This window comes from Chrysemys picta, chromosome 24 (genome assembly GCF_011386835.1).
Source record: "Chrysemys picta bellii isolate R12L10 chromosome 24, ASM1138683v2, whole genome shotgun sequence".
NCBI lineage: Eukaryota > Metazoa > Chordata > Testudines > Emydidae > Chrysemys > Chrysemys picta.
In genome coordinates, this window is record NC_088814.1 from 15,768,476 (window position 1) to 15,791,090 (window position 22,615).

The 22,615-nt window shown below is 51.0% G+C and overlaps 1 long non-coding RNA gene across 1 annotated transcript; it reads left to right on the forward strand.

Moving 5' to 3' along the window:
* The first annotated feature begins 992 nt into the window (after positions 1 to 992).
* On the forward strand, positions 993 to 2,951 carry LOC135977377 (uncharacterized). The gene is made up of 2 exons (XR_010594859.1): positions 993 to 1,132; positions 2,018 to 2,951. It is a non-coding gene; the product is annotated as an uncharacterized LOC135977377 (long non-coding RNA).
* Positions 2,952 to 22,615: the final 19,664 nt, after the last annotated feature.

Consider the following 22,615-nt stretch of genomic DNA (forward strand, 5'->3'; position numbering starts at 1 on the left):
ACTGAGAGACTGGGTCTGTCTAAATGGCAGCTGGCAGGGTGCAGCTCTTCCCTGCAGAGGTGGACAGATGTGCTAACTCCGCTCAAGGTAGTGCACTAAAAACAGCAGTGCGACCATGGCGGTCGGGTGGGATTGCACTCTGGCTAGCCTGGGCTGCCATGGCCATGCTGCCAGCTGGAGTAGAGCTAGCACAGCTGTGTGCCCATGCTAGGAAGCTGCTGTGTAGACATGTCCAGTCTACCTGCTCTGAGTTCTCATCCATAACCTTGCACCTGCAGTAGCCAAGATAGAGCAATTTCAGTGCAGACCGAACGTTGGGAGAATAGGGGTGTTTAGTAAAGCTCCACTGAGCATGTGCAGACTGCCCAAATTGGTCAGGCTGCAAGTCTGAAAATGCCAGATTTTCATGAGGACAGGAAAGGGCACATCCCTGACCCCAGGGTGACCTCACCCAATCTTCAGTCCCTGTGCCAAAGCATGGCAGCACTGCAGCTTCTCCGCAAAACAGCTGTGAATGTTTTTGAAAAATATCCCCTGACCTTTATTCTCCGAAACAGCTGAACCATTTTTGCTAAAACTTTCCAAAAAACTGGAGGCAGACACCCAGCATGGGAAATTCCAGCCCATTTGGGAAGTGTTGGGCAACACACCACAGCCAGCTCCACCTCTAATAATGTAGCAAAGTGGCAGTGCCTGCTCTAGTCAGAAGGTGCATTAGGTTTTCCATTCTAACCTCCTGTTTCCAGCCACTCAACTTTCTGAAGCTTTCACCTTCTGGTCTGAAAGTTTCCAGGCTTGGAAACTTTTTGGAAAGTTTGAACAAAAACACTTTCGCTTTCCTCTTCCTCAAAAAGAGCTGAAGTGCTGCAGCTGCCACCTTGGGGAAAGTGTAACTGTGCAGCTAGACAATTCTCTGCCCATATTTTTAATGGCAGGGGAGAGAGAGTGTGTGGTAAGGGGTTTGGTAAGAAAACCTTATAAGTAGTAGTATTTCCATTTTATATACATATTGTTTTTGGCGGGGGGCTTGGTTCGTTCATCCAGGCTACCGCTATGTGATTCTGGACATTCCGCTGCTGTTTGAGACCAACACACTAACCAAGTTCATGAAACACACAGTCCTGGTTTACAGGTAAGTGCCACAGGGGGCCAAGGAAACTGGAGAACAAGTGTCATTTTGGCAGCCCTTGTTAATGCCGCCTTTTAGTTAACTGCAAATAGCAGGAATATGTTAAAACTCAGCAAATCAGTCCTCGTGGATACTGACTGACGAGATACAGAGCCAGCGTTCAGAATTAAAGGGATACTAACAGGGAGTGTGACCATAGTCTGTTGGGAGGAAATCCTTGAGTCTCTGTCTCCATTTCCTCTTACTTTTTGTTTGTCTTGCCTAATCAGACTGAGCTGTTCAGGGCAGGGACTGTCTTGCTAGGTGTCTTTGCAGCCCCCAGCACAATGGGGCCTTGATCTCCAGTAGGGCCTTGGTGCTAGTAGGCTGTGGGGTGTAGCACACACATACTAAATAATAGTGCTAATTAATAATGGACAAAAATCACTTTCTGTGGGACTCTAGAAACCTCTGTCATCTGGGCTAGGGGATCTGATGCACTCCCCCCAAGCTAGCTGGGGGTGGCGCTGATGCCATGTTGTCTGTTGCCCCTTGTGTTGGGGGCGGTGCTGTATAATCTCCCCCTCTAGCGGTGGTGACCCCACCATGCAACAAGAGCTGGCTCAACTGGCCTTTAAGAAAAACCTGGTCAGTTCCTTGGATCCTGCTGGTTTTGCAGGTTCCGTATGAAAGGAGATGTTTAACGTGTGCTGAGCTGAAGTAGTCTGATTGGAGAGTGGGACGGGATCACTCCCCACCAGGTGTGTTGGCTGGGATAGGGCTGAGGGGATCCTGTTCTCTGGAGCACGCACCATGCTCGGTGTCCTGTAATTGCAGTGTGGAGGCATTAGGGGCCTCACTCCTTTCCAGACGTCTCTGATGCTGAGTCTCTCATTCCCATCCCGGCAGTGATCCGCAGACACAGCTGTCACGACTGATGAAGAGGAATGGCTTGGCCCAGGCAGAGGCAGAAGCGCGCATCGCCTCCCAGCTGCCGCTTGATGAGAAGTGCAAATTAGCTGACCACGTGATTGACAACTCCGGGGACTGGGAGAGCACGCGGAGGGAGGTCCTGAGACTGCACTCTCAGCTGGAGGACTCTCTGGATTTCCTCTTGGTGCGCTTAGTGGCGGTCACAGCAGTTGCTGGAATTGGTGGGCTGGTGTGCTTTCTCCTCAGGCATTTTCTCTCATAATTCCCTTTTTTTAAGGGACCAAAACGCTGCCTGGAATTTCAAGTTTGCAAAGGGCAGTGAAAGGTCATGAGCCTTAATGGCTTTGCCGTCTGAATACAGACGACAAGATGAGCAGAGTCTCCTTGTAAACTTCTCAAGGTGAAGCATGGATTCCTTGCCAATGCACTGACTCTGCGTCTTTCTTTTACCTTTTTAGTCCTGTTATTAATGATCAGCAACTGCTGCAGGAGAGGGGGAGGGGGAGCTGTAATGGATGGAGGCCCCCAGACATTTGAGTATGAAGTAATTGCACAGTTAGGATGGACATATTAAAACCATGTTTTAGGCCAACTCATTGAAGTGCTAGTCTATAGGGTGAAAGGAATCTTGCCTTCAATTTAACCCTGGGTGGAATATGATTACTTAACATGTCTCACGGCACTCTGGTCCAGGCGTGGGGATCTGGACTATGGGGTTCTCTTCCCCCATTTCCCAGCATCCTCAGCTCCCAAGAGCTGGCCCTAGATGGTTCACTCGGACTCTAGACAAGGAATTTCACTTCTGTTTCCTGGTTGTGAGATTTAATGAATGTTTGCAAAGTGCCTTAAACCCCACCAATGCAGGGCATTGCAAAATTGCAAGAGTTACTATAAAACGTCGATCTCATGCCGTCATTGTACAAGGTGCTTTGTTTTACCTGTGGTTGCAATTTCCAGGCGTCAGAGTCTAAGAAATATTGTAATGTTACCTGTGAGTCAAGTGAGCAAAGCCACATGTCAGGCTGAGGGTGCGTGTGTGTGTGTGTGTGTGTGGGGGGGTGTCTAACTGCACTCTTCAATAGTGTGTTCAGCTTGGCCATTGCACTTGGTGGTGGTGGGAGAGACCACAGCAGCAGGAGCACCTGCAGCTTCAGGGTTATAATAGTCTGCAGAGGGGCTTCCCTGTAGTTTTATGGCCTGAGCAGGGACTTTCTCCCTGCCCCAAATCTGTCTGTCCAGGTCTAGTGCAGGGTGCATGAGGGGAGGATTTGGTCCCTAACTCCACAAGAATTCATAATCCTCCAGCTTGAGACAGGCCTGGCAAATCAGCAGGGCACAGTGTACAAGCCCAGAGGATGTATTGAACCAGGTTGGACCTTTGGACTGTGTCCTACCTTGGGGAGTGGCCAGTAGCTGACCCCTCAGATAATCTCTGGGCACCCACACACTTGTGCAGTTCTCTGATTTATTGTGGGGTCTCCCTACCTCACTCCCACAGTGATCCCCAAGGCAAAAGGCTCCTTACCCCTGTTTTAACATTGCCTCCTCAGTACTGCAGTCCCATGCTAGCTTCAGAGCATTTCCAGGAGCTAGACACCTCTTCAGCAGGATTTTCAGAGGAGAGACCCTCCAAGAGTGACTGCAAACTCCCTCCCTGCAGCCCGCTTCTGTGTCTGGTTGTTGGCACAGCCGCCTCGCCCGGGGCCGTTATCACTGCCACTTCCCTCGTTCCTTTTTAACCTTTTTTAAAATATCCTTTCACTCAGTCAAGTCTCCTTTGTACTACTCCATTTTCCTGACTTTCTTACTAGTCCCGTTAGGGGAAAATCTTTGAGCCCAAGTGTGACTGGGGTCCGAGTGGGGAACCAGCTGTGGTCACTCAATTCGGGTGAACTGCAAAGAATGGGGCAGACAGTCCCCATAAAGCTAGTGGCTATTCCAATACCCAACCAGCATAAAACAGCTTCTTTATGACCTTACTGGTTACGCAGAAGTCCCAACAACACAGTTCCCTTAAAGTGATCCAGCCTCAGGCCTCCATCCAGGTACCCACATCAAATATGATGGAGAATATCTTATTGCCCTTATATAAATCCATGGTACGCCCACATCTTGAATACTGCATACAGATGTGGTGGTCTCATCTCAAAAAAGATATATACTGGCATTAGAAAAGGTTCAGAGAAGGGCAACTAAAATGATTAGGGGTTTGGAACGGGTCCCATACGAGGAGAGATTAAAGAGGCTAGGAGTTTTCAGCCTGGAAAAGAGGACACTAAGGGGGGAGGGGGTATGATAGAGGTATATAAAATCATGAGTGGTGTGGAGAAAGTGAATAAGGGAAACTTATTTACTTGTTCCCATAATATAAGAACTAGGGATCACCAAATGAAATGAATGGGCAGCAGGTTTAAAACAAATAAAAGGAAATTCTTCTTCACACAGCGCACAGTAAACTTGTGGAACTCCTTGCCTGAAGAGGTTGTGAAGGCTAGGACTATAACAGGATTTAAAAGAGAACTAGATAAATTCATGGAGGTTAAGTCCATTAATGGCTATTAGCCAGGATGGGTAAGGAATGGTGTCCCTAGCCTCTGTCAGAGGGTGGAAATGGATGGCTGGAGAGGGATCACTTGATTACCTGTTAGGTGCCCTAGAGGGAGTGAACGTGGCATTGGCCACTGTCGGCAGACAGGATACTGGGCTGGATGGACCTTTGGTCTGACCCGGTATGGCCGTTCTTACGATGAAAATTTCTGTAAATCTTATTTCATCATATAAAAGAAGAAGTTCTGCCAATCCCAAAGGATCGGACACATCACCTCCCAGGTTAATGAATGTTTTAGGTCTTGCCCAAATACACGCTACAGCCAATTCTTATTAAGAAAACTAAAATTTATTAAAAAACGAAAGAGAGAGTATGGTTAAAAGCTCAGTATACATACAGACATGAGTTCAATCCATTGAGGTTCAGATTCATAGCAGAGATGGTGAGCTTTGTAGTTGCAGAGAGTTTCTTTAGAATTCAGTTCATAGATTATAGTTCAATGGCCAAATCTCATATTTAGGGCAGACCAGCATAACTGGGACCTCAGTCTTGTGACTCAAACTTCCCTTGAAGCCTCAGGCAGATCTGAGATGACAGAATCAGGACCCAACGATCTTTTATCCAATTTCATGTCCTTTTTGACAAGTTGGAGTTCAAAATGTAATTAGGATGACTTTGGAGGAGGTCCATCACTGGTACTTAGCTAAAGAATTAACATAAGGCAATTTGCTTGTTCCTCCACCATTCACAGATTATTTGCTCTACATTTCAAACAGAGATGAATACCGAGAGATCCTGTGTTTACAATTCATTTAAATGCTAGGATGTCCTTTTGACCTCTGAATTATCAGAATACAGCATAGGCAGGGACTGTTGGTTACATTGTCCACCCTACTCATACGTATGTAAATACACAAAAACACAAACATTCTCTCCCCACATGTCTTTTGATGGTTATTTATTTTGCAGGATGTTTAACCCTTTCTAGTAACACCAGGCTGGCTCAATTCTTCATAAAGAAACTTTCTTTCCATAGAATATTACCCACAATGCCAGAGAACATGAGCAACGGTTTCTTTGGTTTTGCACACATTACACTGCCCATCTTTGTCTTTTTAATAAGTTTTACATCTCATGTAAGGCACAATGACCTGTTAACGCTCTAAGAATGACTACATCACTTTTTCTGTCATTACTGGAGAGTCTATATTATCTTCAATTTTGGAGCATATGTCATAAAACCGTCATCCTTTTGTTCCCTTGGTGTGTAGTTCTTGCCATTCCTTTGCAAGCTCCACTTCGCAAGTGGCCACACTTTTAAATTCTTGTCCACATAAGGATAGCGTAATATCCACCTCATTTATTAGCGCTTCTTTTGCTGCTTTGTCAGCCATCTCCCGTCCAGGTGTTCTGATGTGCCCCAGACTCCATCTTACTGTTACACAGATACCTGCTTGCATTATTTCTGTAAGTAGTCACATTATTTCACTTATGTCATTTCTGCTTTCCAGAGTCCCTATTCTGATTGCAGTAATGCCTCACAAGTATATCGATAAATTACTGCTCTGGCCGGTCACGCATCTCTTACCCAGGTTAGTACTGACGTTAGCCCCATTAGTTCAGCTATCAGAATGGTCACCCAATTCGATAGCCTTTTAGATTTCTGCATTCTAAGACTAGGAACACAGGTGGCTGTTCCCACTCTCCCTTGCTGCCAGCTTTTGATCTATCTTTGTAGACTTGACAAAGCTGGCCCCATTTGTCATCAATAAATTCAGATATTTCTTTAGTCATAATGTGCGGTTTTATCCTTCCCTCAGCTTTTTCATACAATTCCAAATCCACAAATGGGGGAATAACTGTCCATCTGTAACTTTTAGTGTTCTCAAGTTTTCTTTTCTACATATCTCCTTTACACATTTTTTTGACCCTGCTAGTATGAGGAAGTCTGTGGCAATCCATATAGTTTTGTCTACTAAGCTCCCGGCAATCCTCATAAGTCTCTTGTTTACTTCTGTTTTCATGATTCCCTTTTACGTTTGCCCAAAAGCTTAGATCTCATAGTTTCATCCTTAGATTTATCGGTGCTTCTCCAGTGGCTACTCACAGCACACACACTGCTGGTGCTGTTATTGCACTAATGTCAATTGCAGAGCTTGGGGCTGGAGCAGTTCCAGGTTTCTAAGAGTTGTTGTTGAGGCTGGATAAAAAACTTGGCCTCCATAGTCTAACGCTGATCTTCTCAGTGCTCTACACGTTATCGTCAATACCTTCGTATCTGCACCTCATTTGTTTTCAGCTACACTTTTAAGTAAGTTTACCCTGCTTTTATGCTTTTGTATGATATTATGTGTGTAACCTTTCCAAGCTAATTTATTATCAAACACTACTCCTAGTAACAAACTTTGGAACTATCTGAATTTTTTCATCATGAAGAAATAAGTTCCAGTCGTCCCTAATTTTCCTTCTTCCTTCCTTCCCTTAGTTTTAGCAAGTGAGAATTTAAATACCCAATCATTTCCCCACTTGGAAATTCTCTGGAGTGCCTCATTTGTTGTTTTCTATGGCTACTTTGTCATTTCTCCTTAGTCTATATAGCCTACTTGTCTGTAAAAAGGGAAATGTCTATTTCTGTCTGAACGCTTTCTGGGAGGTCATTTATCATAATGGAAAACAAAGTAGGGCTGATAATACTCGCTTGCGGAATTCCATTTGTAAGCTTGTAGATTTCTGATAAAGCCATTCCCACATTGACTGATAGAATTCTGTCATTTAAAAAATGCCTTATCTACCCAGTGTAGTTGTAGCCACGTTGGTTCCAGGATATTAGAGTGACAAGGTGGGTGAAGTAACATCTTTTATTGGACCAGCTTCTATTGGTGAGAGAGACAAGCTTGGCTCAAAAGTTGGTCTAATAAAAGATATTACCTCACCTTCCTCATCTCCCTTCTCTACCCAAAGGTGCCACTGTGGATAAACAACAAAATAAAAGAAGCAGTTAGAGGAAAAAAGGCACTCTGCAAAAAGTAGAACTTAAATCCTAGTGAGGAAAATAGAAAGGAGCATAAACTGCCAAGTGAAGTGTAAAAATATAATTAGGGAGGCCAAAACAGAATTTGAAGAGTAGCTAGCCAAAGACTCAGAAAATAACAGCAAACCTTTTGTTTAAGTACATCAGAAGCAGGAAGCCTTTTAAACAACCAGTGGGGCCACTAGGTGATCAAGATGCTAAAGGAGCACTCAAGGGAGATACGGCCATTGCGGAGAAACTAAATGAATTCTTTGCATCATTCTTCACAGCTGAGGATGTGAGGGAGATTCCCCAACCTGAGCCTTTTGTCATCTTAAAAAAAAAAAATCTGAGAAACTGCCCCAGACTGAGGTGGTGTTAGAGGAGATTTTGGAACAACTTGATCAATTAAACATTAATAAGTCACCAGGACCAGATGGGATTCACCCGAGAGTTCTGAAGGAACTCAAATGTGAAATTGCACAACTACTAACTGGTATGTAACCTATCATTAAATCAGCTTATGTACCAGATGACTGGATGGCAATTTTTAAAAAGGGCTCCAGACGTAGCCCCAGCAATGACAGGCTGGTAAGCCTCACTTCAGTACTGGGCAAATTGGTTGAAACTATAGTAAAGAGCAGAATTACCAGACACATAGATGAACGTGATTTGTTGGGGAAAAGTCAGCATGGTTTTTGTAAGGTGAAATCATGCCTCACCAATCTACTAGAATTCTTTGAGGGGGTCAACAATCATGTGGACAAGGGGGATCCAGTGGATATAGCGTACTTAGATTTTCAGAAAGCCTTTGACTAGGTCCCTCACTAAAGGCTCTTAAGCAAAGTAAGCTGTTGGGGATAAGAGGGAAGGTTCTCTCATGGATTGGTAAATGGTTAAAAGATAGGAAACAAAGGGTAGGAATAAATGGTCAGTTTTCAGAATGGAGAGAGGTAAATAGTGGTGTCTCCCAGGGATCTGTAGTGGGCCCAGTCCTATTCAATGTATTCATAAATGATTTGGAAAAAGGGGTGAACAGTGAGGTGGCAAAATTTGTTGCTGATGGGGGGCAGGGAAGGATAGCTCAGTGGTTTGAGCATTGGTCTGCTAAACCCAGGGTTATGAGTTCAATCCTTGAGGGGGCCACTTAGGGATCTGGGGCAAAAATCAGTACGTGGTCCTGCTAGTGAAGGCAGGGGGCTGGACTCAATGTTCTTCCAGTTCTAGGAGATAGGATACCTCCATATATTATTTTTTTATTTAAAAACTACTCAAGATAGTTAAGTCCAAAGCAGACTGCGAAGAGCTACAAAAGGATCTCACAAAACTGGGTGACTAGGCAACAAAATGGCAGATGAAATTCAATGTTATAAATGCAAAGTAATGCACATTGGAAAACATAATCCTAACTATACATATAAATGATGGGGGCTATAAGACAGAAAATCCATGGTACACCCCCATCTTGAATACTGCATGCAGATATGGTCGCCCCATCTCAAAAAAGATATAATGGAATTGAAAAAGGTACAGAAAAGGGCAACAAAAGGAACAGCTTCCATATGAGGAGAGATTAGCAGATTGGTACTTTCCAGCTTGGAAAAGAGACGACTAAGGAGAGAGATGATAGAGGTCTATAAAATCATGACTAGTGTGGAGAAAGTAAATAAGGAAGTGTTATTTATGCCATCATATAACACAAGAACTAGGGGTCACCAAATGAAATTAATAGGCACCAAGTTTAAAATGGGGTTCAGAAAAGAACTGGATAGTTCATGGAGGCCATGTCCATCGATGGCTATTTGCCAGGATGGGCAGAGATGCAAAACCATGCTCTGAAGTGTCCCTAGCCTCTGTTTGCCAGAAGTTGGGAATGGGTAACAGGATGGATCAGTTGATGATTACCTGTTCTGTTCACTCCCTCTGAAGCACCTGGCATTGGTCACTGTCAGAAGACAGGATACTTAGCTAGATGGACCTTTGAGCTGACCCAGTATGGCCGTTCTTATGTTCTGCCTTTTATTCCAATTTTGGCTAGTTTATATAGAAGGCCTTCCCGCCATAGTACGTCATGCTTTTTCTGTGTTCAGGATGACAGTTATCATAAAGTTCTTGGTCTTTATGCTTTTGTGCACCTCTATTTCTAGTCTCCCTATATGGTCAACTGTGCATCTTCCTTTTCTGAATCCACTTGGTACCTGAGTTGTAATATCATTTTTCCCCAAGTATTCTTCTAGTCTTACATTTATCATTTTTTCCATGATTTTCCCCACACATGATGTGAAGGCAATACCTATAAGCAGCAGTTCTTGTATATGCCTTGTCTGGTTTCCTACATGGTATCACCAGTGCTTGTTGCCATTCTGTTGACAGCAGTCCTTCTTCCCATATGTCATTATATAACCACAACAGACTCTTTAGACCCACTTCTGACAAGCGTTAAAGCATTTCATTACTTATATTATTTTTACCTGGAGCTATAGTTTTCCTAATGGCTGTGATAAGCTCCTGCGTAACTAACACTTTTGTTAACACATCATCGGTATATTCTCTCCAGCCATTTAAAAGCTCAGTTTTCAATAAACCCTTTTCCCCCCCTCATGAAACTCATTGCTTTAATTCATATCACGACTGACCTTGTGGGATTCTTCTGCTACGTCTGCCTTTCCTAAGTTGGAGACCTCAGTTTCATTGTTTACAATAAGACCAGGTATACATTTATTTCTACCTTGAATTCCATTCATTCTTTTAATTTGCTTACAGAGTTTTGAAAGCTTTGAATCTTTTGTTCGGTTTCCCCCAGAAATTTCTCCAACTTTTTTTCATCTTTTTGATAATTCTTTGTGCCACCCCCTTACATTGTTGATAATTCATTAAGCCTTTACTGGCCAGTGTGGGTTTCACTTGCTTGCCTTATTGCTTTCCGTGATTGCTGATTTGCAATCCTCATTCCACCAGGAAACCAGATTTCTAAGCAGAGGGCACTTTGACGTTTTGTAATGGCCAGATGGGCTGCTGCTGTAATTACTCTTATTAGTTGTTAGAATTGCTACGTCGTTGTTCTCTTATGTTGTCACTTGTGGTTACTAAATAAATATTTACCACATTTAATTTTGAAAAGGCCCCGATCAGCTTTTTGAAAATTCCAGCTTTTAGTGGGTTTTGACATTTCAAGTGTAGGGCAGTGATCACTTTCCATTCAGGTGTCTTTATGAACGTCCGAGCTGCATTTACTAGCTATATCATTTGTTGCAGTTCCCAAATCCAAAACAGAAAAGGATCTAAATCCAAAGGATCTAAATCTAGTAGTTGCTCCTCTATTCAATATTACCAGGTTTTGCATATCAATAAATTGTTCTCAGTATTTACCATTTAGGTCAGCTTTCGTTCTTCCCCATAGCTCATTATGACTATTAAAGGCTCTGCAAATTATGAATTGGTTTTGGGCATTAGTAACTAGTTTTTTCTAATTCTAAAATAACTAACTAATTTTTGCGTGGTTTATAAATATTATAAATCCATATGTAAGTGGTTTTATTTTTTCTGCATTGGTAGCATTATATTCAAAACTTAGTTTCTACACATCCATTTCAAAGTAACTAAGTTCCTCTTTTATAAATTTATAGACAACTCCCCCTCCCCCCTTGAGCCTCTCAATCCCTCTGAAGTACCCCGCTATAACACGAATTTGGATAGAACGCAGTGAAGCAGCGCTGCGGGGGGGCTGATCAAAGCAAGTTCGATATAACGCGGTTTCACCTATAATGCGGTAAGATTTTTTTGGCTCCCGAGGACAGCGTTATATAGGGGTAGAGGTGTATATCATACCCCAGTAGATCGAATGTCAGTTTATTAGCCAGGTTTCTTGTGCACGTTACATCAGGCTTTTTTCCCCACTTCAGTTTTTTCTGTTTCAAAGATGTCTGTCTTAAATTCTTGTCCATGCATTACTAAACTGCGCACATTCCAGCTAGGGCTTGTCAAGACCATGTTATTTAAGCTGTATTATTGCCTTCATTTAAAATTGTGTGAATGCAGTCTATCAAAGTTGTCTAGCTTCAGATATTTTTCTGCTGCATTTGCTATGATTTTAATCCTTTCAGTTTTTCCCCCATCTGCAAGGTGCAATTAATTAATTCTATAATGAACACTGTACATTTCTCTTTACCTATAAGCAATACATCCTCTCTCATATTTTCCTCCCCGTTCTGCTGCCCCTGTACATCTTTCCTCTTCTATTTTCTGCAGCAGGTACCTTTTGGTAGCCTCTGCGTATGATACTTTTTGAAGGATTTTGATTGTTTTGTATTTCTCTAGTTTGTTCTGCTACTGCACGTCCTTTATATGCTCCACTGTGCATTCCCTCACAATTGCTGCATGTAGGTTCTGTTCCTGCTACACAGCTCTCAGATGAGTGATTTCCTCCGTAGTTTCTGCACCTGTGTTCCCTTACAAATGGCTACCGCATGTCCAAACCTCTGACAATTCTAGCAGCTCCCAGGAGAGAGACTAGATCCAGTTTAATCCAGTAATAGGATCTAAATGGGGTATCGATAGCTGGAAGTGCCCCACCTTTAAGTGTTATGCATACCGCTGCCGAGGGCAGATTTTTCTCCCTCTCCCCTAGCTAGCCGTTTAACAAACAGTACTTTATCTTCACCTCTGCTCTTCTGATATTCTCCTCAGCCAGTCCTCGTGCCACTCCAGCTATTACCCTCTTGCTCCTGTCAGGAATGGAGGCAGTCGACAAGTAATTTTCATTTTCCCTACGGTTACAGTTTTAAGAAGTTTTTCAGCCTTCTCCTTATGTGTACATGCTATCAATAGATCTGCCCCCTGCATTCGCTTAGCTCTTTGTACGTCACCAACACTTCGCTTTCTCCGTTCTGCCATTTTCAGGGGTTAACATCTCCTATTTTCACATCTTCTGTCAGGGACTTGACAATTATGAAGTGTTGACTTTTATCCTGTGTTTGTTTTTCATTTCTGTGCATTCCTCCCCTCCCCCCCCTTCACGTGTTAGTTTGTGTTCAGCCTTGTTTCAGCCTGTCCTCCACCCAGCCTCTTCCTGCAGCTCTATCAGCCAGCCCCCCTTCCTCTCCTTATCCTAACCGCCCTGCTCCTGCCCAGCTGGGCTCTCCTGCCAGGGGCAGCCAGGTAACAATTGGCCTCCACCCCATCCTGGCTCCCTGAGAGTCTGTGGGGTACACATCATGCAGTGTGACTTGGGTTCCACAATCGCAGGTACCAGTCCTGGCTGTTCCGCTGGTGCAGCAGCGAGAGCCTTGCCTGGCTCGCTGACAGGGATTGGAGCCTGAGCCCCCATCACTTGAGCCGAAGGAAGAGGAGCAGGCTGTGCATGGACCAAGCGCTGCAATGAAAAACCCAGGCCTGGCTCATGCCAGTTGCCCTGGGCTTGCAAGGCTCCGGCTAGGGGCTGTCTAATTGCAGCGTAGATGTTCAAGCTCGCGTTGGCGCCTGGGCCCTAGGCCCCTGCGAGGCGGGAGGGTCCCAGAGTTCGGGCTGCCCAAACGTCTACACCACAATTAACCAGCCCGTTGGCCTGAGTCAGGTGGCAGCGGCGTGCTGTACGTGTCTTGTGGCAGGGTTGGGGGAGGGAGCCCTGATTTGACACTTACCCTTACAGGTGCAAGGGAACACTGGCTATGTCAGTTGCACACAGGTAGACCTGTAGATACAGCAAGGGAGGGGTCATGGTTTATGATTTGTGCCTATAGATCCTGACCAAAATCAGGGCCCCCTGCCCCAACCAACTATTGCACCAGCCTTGCCAGGCGAAGAGGGGGAGGGGAACCAGGGACTTACCCAAGGGCATTCAGCCGGGCTGTGGCGGAGCCAGGTCCAGAACCAGGGCTTCTGCCACTGGACCATGCTGTCTCCACCTTGCCACTGCTTTGTGGGGACACCATTAAGAGGTGGTCAGGGGCCTAAAGCAGATTATTGGGAATCAGGACTCCTGGGTTCTTTGCCTGATTCTCCCATTGACTTGCTGCATGACGTCGGGAGAATCTCTTAGACTCCCTGGGCACCAGTTTAACCCACCCATAACAGTGCGGCTTTGAGAGTGGCTGATGCTAATGCAGGCAGAGCCTGGAGAAGGCCAAGCACCCGTCATTCTTACTGGGACTCAACCTGTGAGAGATGGAGCAGACGGAGATTGTTCTAAGAACTGAGTGGATGGATGGATGTGCCAAATACCTCGTGCAATGGGCCAGGCCAGCCCTGACCGGGGAGAAAGGGTGCCCAGACCAGGAGTAACCAGCTTGAAAGAAGAGTCACATGCCACTTGCTGTGTAATGTCCCTTCCTGGCCACCAGAGGGCAATGCTGGCCCAGCTTTCCCCGGGCCAAGTGCTGGAGCGAGCAGGAGCTGCTGGCAGTGCAGAGCTGGGGGTCCCTGCGGCTAGGTTTGAAATCTGCCCGGCCGCTTGCTCTCTCCCTCAGCCGCGCTAAGCACTGCGACCCCTGTACCAACCGCCCCAGTTACGAGCCGTGCGTGGCCCAGGGCTGGGTGCTCGCTCCAGGGCAGCGCCGGAGCAGGGGCTGTGCACCCAGCTCCAGCGGCTCTGGCTACTCCCCGGCACGAAGGCAGCACCTGTACCCAGCCTGGCCCACCCAAACACCAGGCCAGGCAAAGCCTACCGCGGCGGTTCTCCAACGTCTGTACGGGCGCCCCCTTTCACCCAGCCAGCCTCTGAGTGGGACCACCCTCCCCAAATTAAATTTAACACCCTTGTAAATGCTGGAGGCGACACGGGGTTTGGGGTGGAGCTCGTGACTCCCCATGTAATAACCTTGTGACCCCCAGTTTGAGAACTGTCTGTCTGACTGACTCCTGCACTCCTGGGCTCGTGGGCACTAGTTGCTTGCTTCTCATTGCCTCCTCCCCACTATGATTCAGCCTTTCCTGCTCTGGTCTCCCTCCGCTCCTCCCTCTGCCCTTTCACTGTATCAGCCCGAGGTGTGGGATGTGCCCCTGCGCTGCTTCCCGCCCCAGCAGCCCTCCAGCGGTGCCAGGCTACGCCCGCTGCCCTGGCCACCTTGCACGCCCCCGGACTAGTTCTGTGTCATTCACGCAGCGCCTGTTCCGGGGGGGAGCTGGAGGGATCCCTCCTGTGCAGCACCTGTGGGCGGGGGGCTAAGTAAATGTCTCACCAGTCTGCCTCCCTGCCCCTGGGACCCGTGAGCAAATAGCAACTGCTTCTGCCTGCCTGGCTCTGAAAGGACAAAGAGGAGACTGGAGCGAGGGAGGGGAAGGTGCCTGGAGGGAGTGGGGCTAGTACCAGCCGCCCTCCCCCCCTGCACCCAGCATGCGGTGCCTGGCTTTGCTTGGGTGGCTCTTTACGCCTGGTGGATCTCCCAGCTTCTGCAGCAGCTCCCCTCTCCCGCCATGCTCATGTATGGCCATGCCAGCTCTCCACCCAACCCAGACCTCCCTCTTGTGCACGTCTCTGGGAGCTGGCCATGGCCCGTGGGCTTGTGGTGGGGTTCTGATCCCTGACTATCTCCCTGGAGCAGCCAGGGGAGTCTCGCTCCAGCTGAGCTCCAGGAGGCCGGCTCTGTTTGCAGCAGAGCACGGGGGAGTGGGGTCCATGCAGGCTCCCTCTGCTGAAGGTCATGGGCCCAGGGGGTTAGAGCCAATGGCCGGGGCAGCAGTGCCCTGACCCAGCTCAAAATTCATGAGATGGGTGTCTCTCTGAGCCTGGAGGGGGAGCCAGCCCCTGGTTTGCTGCAGCCAGCCGGGCTAGAAAGTTACCTTTTGAAAGCTGAGATTTTCAGTAATCCCAGGACTCCAGGAGCTGAGGCTTTAAGAACGCCAGTAGCACAAGCCTCGTTCTGAAACCAGGAGTGTCGGCGATGCTGCAGGTGGGGAGAACTGGGCTGGAAATGAGAGCGTGCTGTGTGCAGCGGGAGCAGGGGCAGCGGATGCACATACGTGCTGGAGGGGACACAGCCGGGGCAGCCTGAGGCTCTCCCAGGGCTATTTTGCGGGGAGGAGGGGTGGGACTGGACACCTCCCCTCTGGGAGCTGAGTGGAGATCCCCCAAATTGCACCAAATGAGTGAGCCCTGCTGCGAGGTCACCTCTCCATCGGGGGCTCATGGGGCAGTTGCACTCGGACTGTGGAAGCCCAGGGTAACGGGGGCAGCGTGATCCCAGCCCAGGGGCCTCTGCCAGGGTGAGCAGAGTGAGTGAATGGCTGGAGAGCAGGATGCCAGTCCCCCTCGCGCCCCCCCCCCCCGTCACATAGTCCCTCCCCCCAAGGCCGAGGGCAGGAGCCAGCGTTGAAAGGAGAAGGAGGGGGACGAACTCAAAGTGACAGACGGGGACATGGACGCCCCCTGGTTTCCTCTCTGGCTCTCTGACACGTGGCGCCACTTTTCCCTTTATCTCCCAGGTTGGGGGGCTGGGCTGCTTTCCCCTCCCCCTGGACAGCCATCCATACACAAGTGCTCAGGTCCTGCGACACGCTTACCCCGGCCGAGCTCGCACAGTTCCTGTTGTTTGAAATCTGCTTTTCATTGAAATTCGAGCGCCTGGCACTGAAAGTCCCTCCAGCAAGTCATACATCGGCCCTGGGAGCAGGCAGGCCTGATAGGAGCGCCCCACGCCCGGCTCCACCCACGTAGAAGAGAAATATTTAATTCAGCCCTTCCTGCCAGCAAAGCTGCCCCCAGTGGTCCTGGGGCCTGGGGCCATGGCAGCCACCAGCCTCTGGGCCTTGCTCAGGGAGCTCCAGCATTGCACGAACACCAATGCGTTTGGCTGTGCATGGAAAGTGCAGTGCCCGCCCTTTGAGAGGTGAAACTGAGTCAGAGACCTTCAGCTGTTCTAGGGAAGGGAGCCAGGAGTCCCGGCTCCAACCAGCTCACACTGGGAGCTCGGCAGAACCTGCGATTGGAAAAGGAGCTGATCTCTCAGGGCGCACCCAGCGCAGTGCGGCCTGATCTCCAAAGGGCTCAGCTCCGCAGGGAGGTGCCTGCGGAAGGGCTGGGTTTTCCCGGGCTCAGCGCCCAGCAGCTCCCCCAGGGAGACCGAGGGCCAGACGGCCAAAGGTGCTCTGCAGCCCCGGCTGAGTGCGCAGCCCTTGGCACAGTCTCAGCAGCCGTCACGGGCAGAGCAATTCCCCCCGGAACTGCCTGGCACCCTGGGGCAGACCCCGCACGACAGGGCCCTGATCCTTGGCTGGGATCAGGGGCCTGAACAACGACACTCACAAACCAGCGAGCAGCAAACACTGATCTCTGCTGGTCGGGGCCAGCTCTGCCCGCAGAGCGCAGGGGGGTTCCAACTTCCACAGGCCCGCCCAGATCTGGGCTGTGCAGCCCCACTGGCTGCAGCGAATGTGGCCTGGGGTTTTATCCCACCCTTGTCGCAATGGTAGCTGAGCCCCTGGTCGGAGCGAAGCAGCGTTCTTTGGCTACGCCCCTCTGCCGCCTTCCAGCCACGAAGCGTTCCCAGGCAGCTGCTGCTCCCACCTCAGAGGTGGCTGCATCTCTGTGCTTGCTGTACTCCGGTCACCTACCCAACAGTGCTGTTGGCTCCCATGTGGAGCTGTTTGCCTGAGGGAGGCAAGTCAGATCTGCCCCCCAGTGAAAGCAAATTAGAGCTGTTGTGATAAAAGGCGGTGCAGAGGGAGAGCTCCCATCGAAGGAGACGAGCAGCTGAGGGGCCGTGGCAGCCTGATTTCTTAGGACCCTGTAGCCCCCTGGAGGCTCCAGCCAAGCCCAGGAGGAGCCCTGTTGCGCTCGGAGCTGTACGTACACAGCCAGCGACAGTCCCTGCACTCTCAGGCCATACAAAGGAAGTGCCATTGCCCCACTTTCCCGAGAGGCTCAGTGACTGGGTCAGCCAGGGAGCCCGGGGGATGGCAGGAGTTGGCCAAAGGCCTCCAGGGCCAAAAGCCAGGGCCTAACCCCCCAGGCCGGCCGGCTGTTTTGCGGAGTTTTTCACTGCCCCAATGAACATGGTGAGGCTCTCTCCTGGCTGTCACGTGGCAGGGGACAAACGCTTCTATAAACCAATTCCAAATTGCCCATCCATCAAGCCCTGGGCTGGGCCGGCTCCAGTGCCCCACGCACCCAGCTCACACCCATCGGGTCCAAGGGTCTGCGCACGGTGCTGGCATTCGTTGTTACCATTACACACCGGCGCTGCCCCCGAGCACTCGCCTCCCCCGGCAATAGCATCCGATCTCATCGATAGCCGCATCGATGGGCCTGAAGGGGAGCTGAAGGGCGATGCAAATTGCTGCCTGTGGGCTGCTCTGCCCGCTGGGTGGTGTCCACGCAGCGCGCCAGAGACAAGGCATTCGCTGCAGCCACCCGCTGCCTGGGCGAGGGGTATCCCATCGCTGGGACCTGCCCTTGGAGGCAGCCGCCTGGCCACGGGCAGACACAGGAGACTGGCCAGACGGACTTCGAGGTGATGCCTGTGACTCTATGCGCTTCCTGCTCCTCCCTAAGGTGCTGGGGGCCCTGGGAGCCAGGACTCCTGGGTTCTAGTCCTGTAACCGCCCCATGCTCGCTCAGCTCTCCCTTACCCAGGACTTGCTAGCAGGGTTAGTGCTTCCTGTTGCTCTGGTACCTCAGGGAGGAGCAGCTCACGGGGAGGAAGTGCTCCTGGCTGTCAAAGGACCCGGCAGTCTTCTCCCAAGAGCTGGGCTCTTAGACCCCGTATGTTCCAAACGGATCTGATCGCCTTCGTTGCCGGTCCTGCACTGCTGTGCTCTGGTGAACAACGGCTGTACCCTCCCCAGAGGTGGCTGCATTTCACTGGTGAAGCCTGATCCTGGTATGTAGCAAGGCCAGAGCCCAGCCTGCCACCCCAGGGCTGACACCCTGCACCCTTGGGCCAGAGGGCTGGAGTCACCTCTGGAGCAGCTTGCAGAGGCACAGTGGGGCCTGCTGAGGCAGCGGGCTCGGGCGAGGAAGGGCAGAGGGGCTCTGCACTCACACCTGCCAACCTGCCCCCAAGCAGCCCCCGTGGGCACGTGGCACTGTGGGGAGTGGCTGCTCTGGGCTCAGCAGTGACCCTCGTGCACTGGGCAGGCCTGGCTCCAGCTCTGACAGGATGTTGCTGGGTCAGGCCTCCCCCACCCCCAGCACATTCTGTCCCAGGGCTAGTCACGTCCCAAGGGATCCCAATGGGCCCATGGGCCTGAGTGCAGGGCTGGGCGTGTGGATGGCACAAGTTATCCTCTGGGATCGGGATCGCTGGGCTCACCCCATGCTCCTCCCAGATGTTCTCCACTGGGAACGCCAGGCTGCAGTGAGGTGACGGGATCCCAGACATTGGGGCGCAGGCCGATGGCTGAGGGGGGAGATGCCCCCGACCCACCAGGCAGCCGGGCCCAACCAGCTGGAGGCTCATCTCCTGGCTCTGAAGCTGCAGGCACTGGCTGAGGCGGGAGACCAGGGTAGATGGGCTGAACCTGGGGGGAGGCCCAGGCTCGATGGACTGCATTGGCAGAGGCAGGCCAGCCCGCTTGGGTGACCAGCTCTCACCCGGTGGAGTAGGGGGCTACGGGACTAGAGGGCTCCGAGCAGGGCACCTGATTGGAGGAACCAATAGTCTGATCCCGCATGGCAGCAGTCACGATGAACAAACCACAGCTGATGCCCTCGGTAACCCAACCCTGGCGAGCCCTGGGTTGCTGACCCTGCACTGGGCAGGTCTGTGTCATCCCGCCAACAGCCCACCCCAGACTCAGCAAGCCTGGCCCAGCTGCTCCCACTCCTGGAGGAGCTCCCCCCCCCGCCAACAGGGTGGGTGCTGGGGCATCTCCTGCGGGAGGAAGCAAATTCTCTCTGGTCCAGGCAAGAGCAGTGACACCGCACAGCCTGCTAAAGCTCCTGGGATCAATCGGCCGTGTCTGCACTCACACTGCTGAGCCGGCCGCGCGGCCTCACTCCAGCCGCCTGCTTTAATTGAAGTCTGTTTGAGCAGGGAGCCGCGCACGCTCAGCACACAAGCCAAATATTTAGTTGCTGCAAATTGGCCTCCAGATCAATTACTCTGCGGGTTGTCGAGTGGCATTTCCACCCCCAGCTCCGCTTGGCTCCCAATTCCAAGGCTCTGCACGGCTCCCTCCGTCCCCGGGCCTGGAGCGCCGTTCAGAGGCACGTTTCTCATCAGGCCCTGCAATACATCACCTGGCACTGGCCAGGCCGGGCCAGGATTTTCAATGAAAAAGTTCGTCTTTGCTCATTCTCCCCGTGCAGGCCGGCGTCTGACGGGAACTTTTTCTCTCTCCCGAGCTGACAGGCTGCTAGAAAAATAGGCTTCTTGCTTGTGCATTTATCACGAGCGCACTAGGGGAGTGGCGGCGAGTCTACATGCCAGCGTGGGCTAGTTAGTTATTTCTTACAGGGGACTTTCAGGGCAAACTTCCCCCTTAGCTGCGGGGAGGCGGATGCTGTGTCTGTGTGACTAAAGGTCTCCAAGATTCTTCACTGACACGGCTTAATTACACCGCACAGTGCTGCTGGGGCAACTGAGACACAGAGCCAGGGAGTGGCTAGCCCAAGCTCACACAGCTAGAGGTGGGGAAAGAACCCAGGAGTCCTGGCACCCAGCCCCAAGACGCTCCCATAGGGTGAGTACAGTGCTAAGAGAACCCAGGAGTTCTGGCACCCAGCCCCAAGATGCTCCCATAGGGTGAGTACAGTACTAAGAGAACCCAGGAGTCCTGGCTCCCAGTCCCCAGTGAACCCAGAGGACCACACTGCCTCTTGGGGACACATGCCACTGCACTGTGAGGCTCCCCTCTGCGGGGGTGAGGAGCTGATGCGTAGCCAAGAGCAGCCCCAAGAGCCCAGAGGTGGGGACAGTGTCCCACGAGGGAGATGTACAGTCCAGCGGAGGTGGACTTGAAGTGAGGCAACCCAAGGACCCGGGGAGCTCACCCTGCCCAGACTCATTCCTGGCATGGGAGGGGGGGGCAAAACTATGGGGAGCTGATGCCGAGAGGGAGTTTGATGGTAGGAAGGAGAGCGAAGCCAACCCCCAGCTGACCAAGACACTTAGCTTGTTTGCCTTCTTCATCAAACCATTCTTATGACACTGCCCAGCCAGCGGGGGGAGCTCACACGGTGTGTCGGTGTCACTGCCCTGCCCAGCCAGTGGGGGGAGCTCACACGGCGTGTCGCTGTCACTGCCCTGCCCGGCCCGGCCAGCGGGGGGAGCTCACACAGTGTGTGTCGTTGTCACTGCTCTGCCCGGCCAGCGTGGGGAGCTCACACGGCATGTCGGTGTCACTGCCCTGCCAGGCCAGCGGGGGGAGCTCACACGGCATGTCGGTGTCACTGCCCTGCCAGACCAGCGGGGGAGCTCACACGGCGTGTCGGTGTCACTGCCCTGCCCGGCCAGCGGGGGGAGCTCACACGGCATGTCGGTGTCACTGCCCTGCCCGGCCAGCGGGGGGAGCTCATGCAGTGTGTGGGTGTCACTGCCCTGTCCAGCCAGTGGGGGGAGTTCACACGGCGTGTGTGTCAGTGTCACCGCCCTGCCCGGCCAGCAGGGGGAGCTCACATGGCGTGTTGGTGTCACTGCCCTGCCCGGCCAGCGGGGGGAGCTCACACGGCGTGTCAGTGTCACTGTCCTGCCCCGCCAGCAGGGGGAGCGCACACGGTTGTCGCTGTCACTGCCCTGCCCGGCCAGCAGGGGGAGCTCACACAGGGTGTTGGTGTCACTGCCCTGCACAGTCAGCGTGGGGAGCTCACACGGCGTGTCGGTGTCACTGCCCTGCCCGGCCAGCGGTGGGCGCTCATACGGTGTGTGTCGGTGTCACTGCCCTGAGCAGCCAGCGGGGGGAGCTCACATGGTGTGTGTCGGTGTCACTGCCCTGCCCGGCCGGCGGGGTGGGGAGCTAACACGGCATGTTGGTGTCACTGCCCTGCCTGACCAGCAGGGGGAGCTCACACAGTATGTGTCGCTGTCACTGCCCTGCCTGGCCGGCGGGGGGAGCTCACACAGTATGTGTCGCTGTCACTGCCCTGCCTGGCCGGCGGGGGGAGCTCACACGGCGTGTCGGTGTCACTGCCCTTCTGATGGTCCATGTGCGAGTGACACAACCTCCAGCTGGGTGTAACAGTGAGTGTGGGGGTTTTGGGTGAGGGGGTCTGGGCTGCTGGCCGGGCCCTCATCTTGGCCCTGGAGACGTACGTCAGGCTGAGGAAATGGCAGTTGGGGCAGCAGGGGCAGCCTGGGGTCCCGGCTCTCCCATTCACAGCAGCCACCAGACCGGGCCCTTACATGTCCCCTACAGTGTCCAAATGCCACATTTGGTTACAGATGGGACATGAACTCTGGTGTCCTGGGCAAACACAGGGAATGATGCTGTCCCCTTCATGCTGTCCCTGCTGTTTCCATTGGATCTGATATCCTCTTCCCCTCCTGTGCTTAGCTGTGGGGCAGTGTTGCTGTGCACTATTAAACAGCTGCCTTGCCTTGCCCCAGAAGTGACTGCATTTTAGTGGTGAGGATATGTCTATCTCGTGCCTATCTCAGAGGAACCTCATGAGGCTAATGTTTTTAATTGTAATATCTACTTTCACTTCCAAGATGGTTTTTAACCAAGAAAACAATGAGGAGTCCAGTGGCACCTTGAAGACTAACAGATTTATTTGGGCATAAGCTTTTGTGGGTAAAATACCCACTTCTTCAGCTGCAGAAGTGGGGTATTTTACCCACAAAAGCGTATGCCCAAATAAATCTGTTAATCTTTAAGGTGCCACCGGACTCCTCATTGTTTTTGTGGATACAGACTAACACAGCTACCCCTCTGATATTTTTAACCAAGAAACCTTGTTACATGAAGCAAAATTGTGGGCTTGGAGCATTTTTAAACAACTCCCAAAGTCATTTGCAGTTTTATGTTTTACTCCCATGCAGTTTGCTCGATTGATTTTTAAACTAAAACCATATATAATCAATGGAAATAGGGGGAAGTTGAGAGCATTGAATATAACTTGGCAGTTAGGAAATGCAGACAA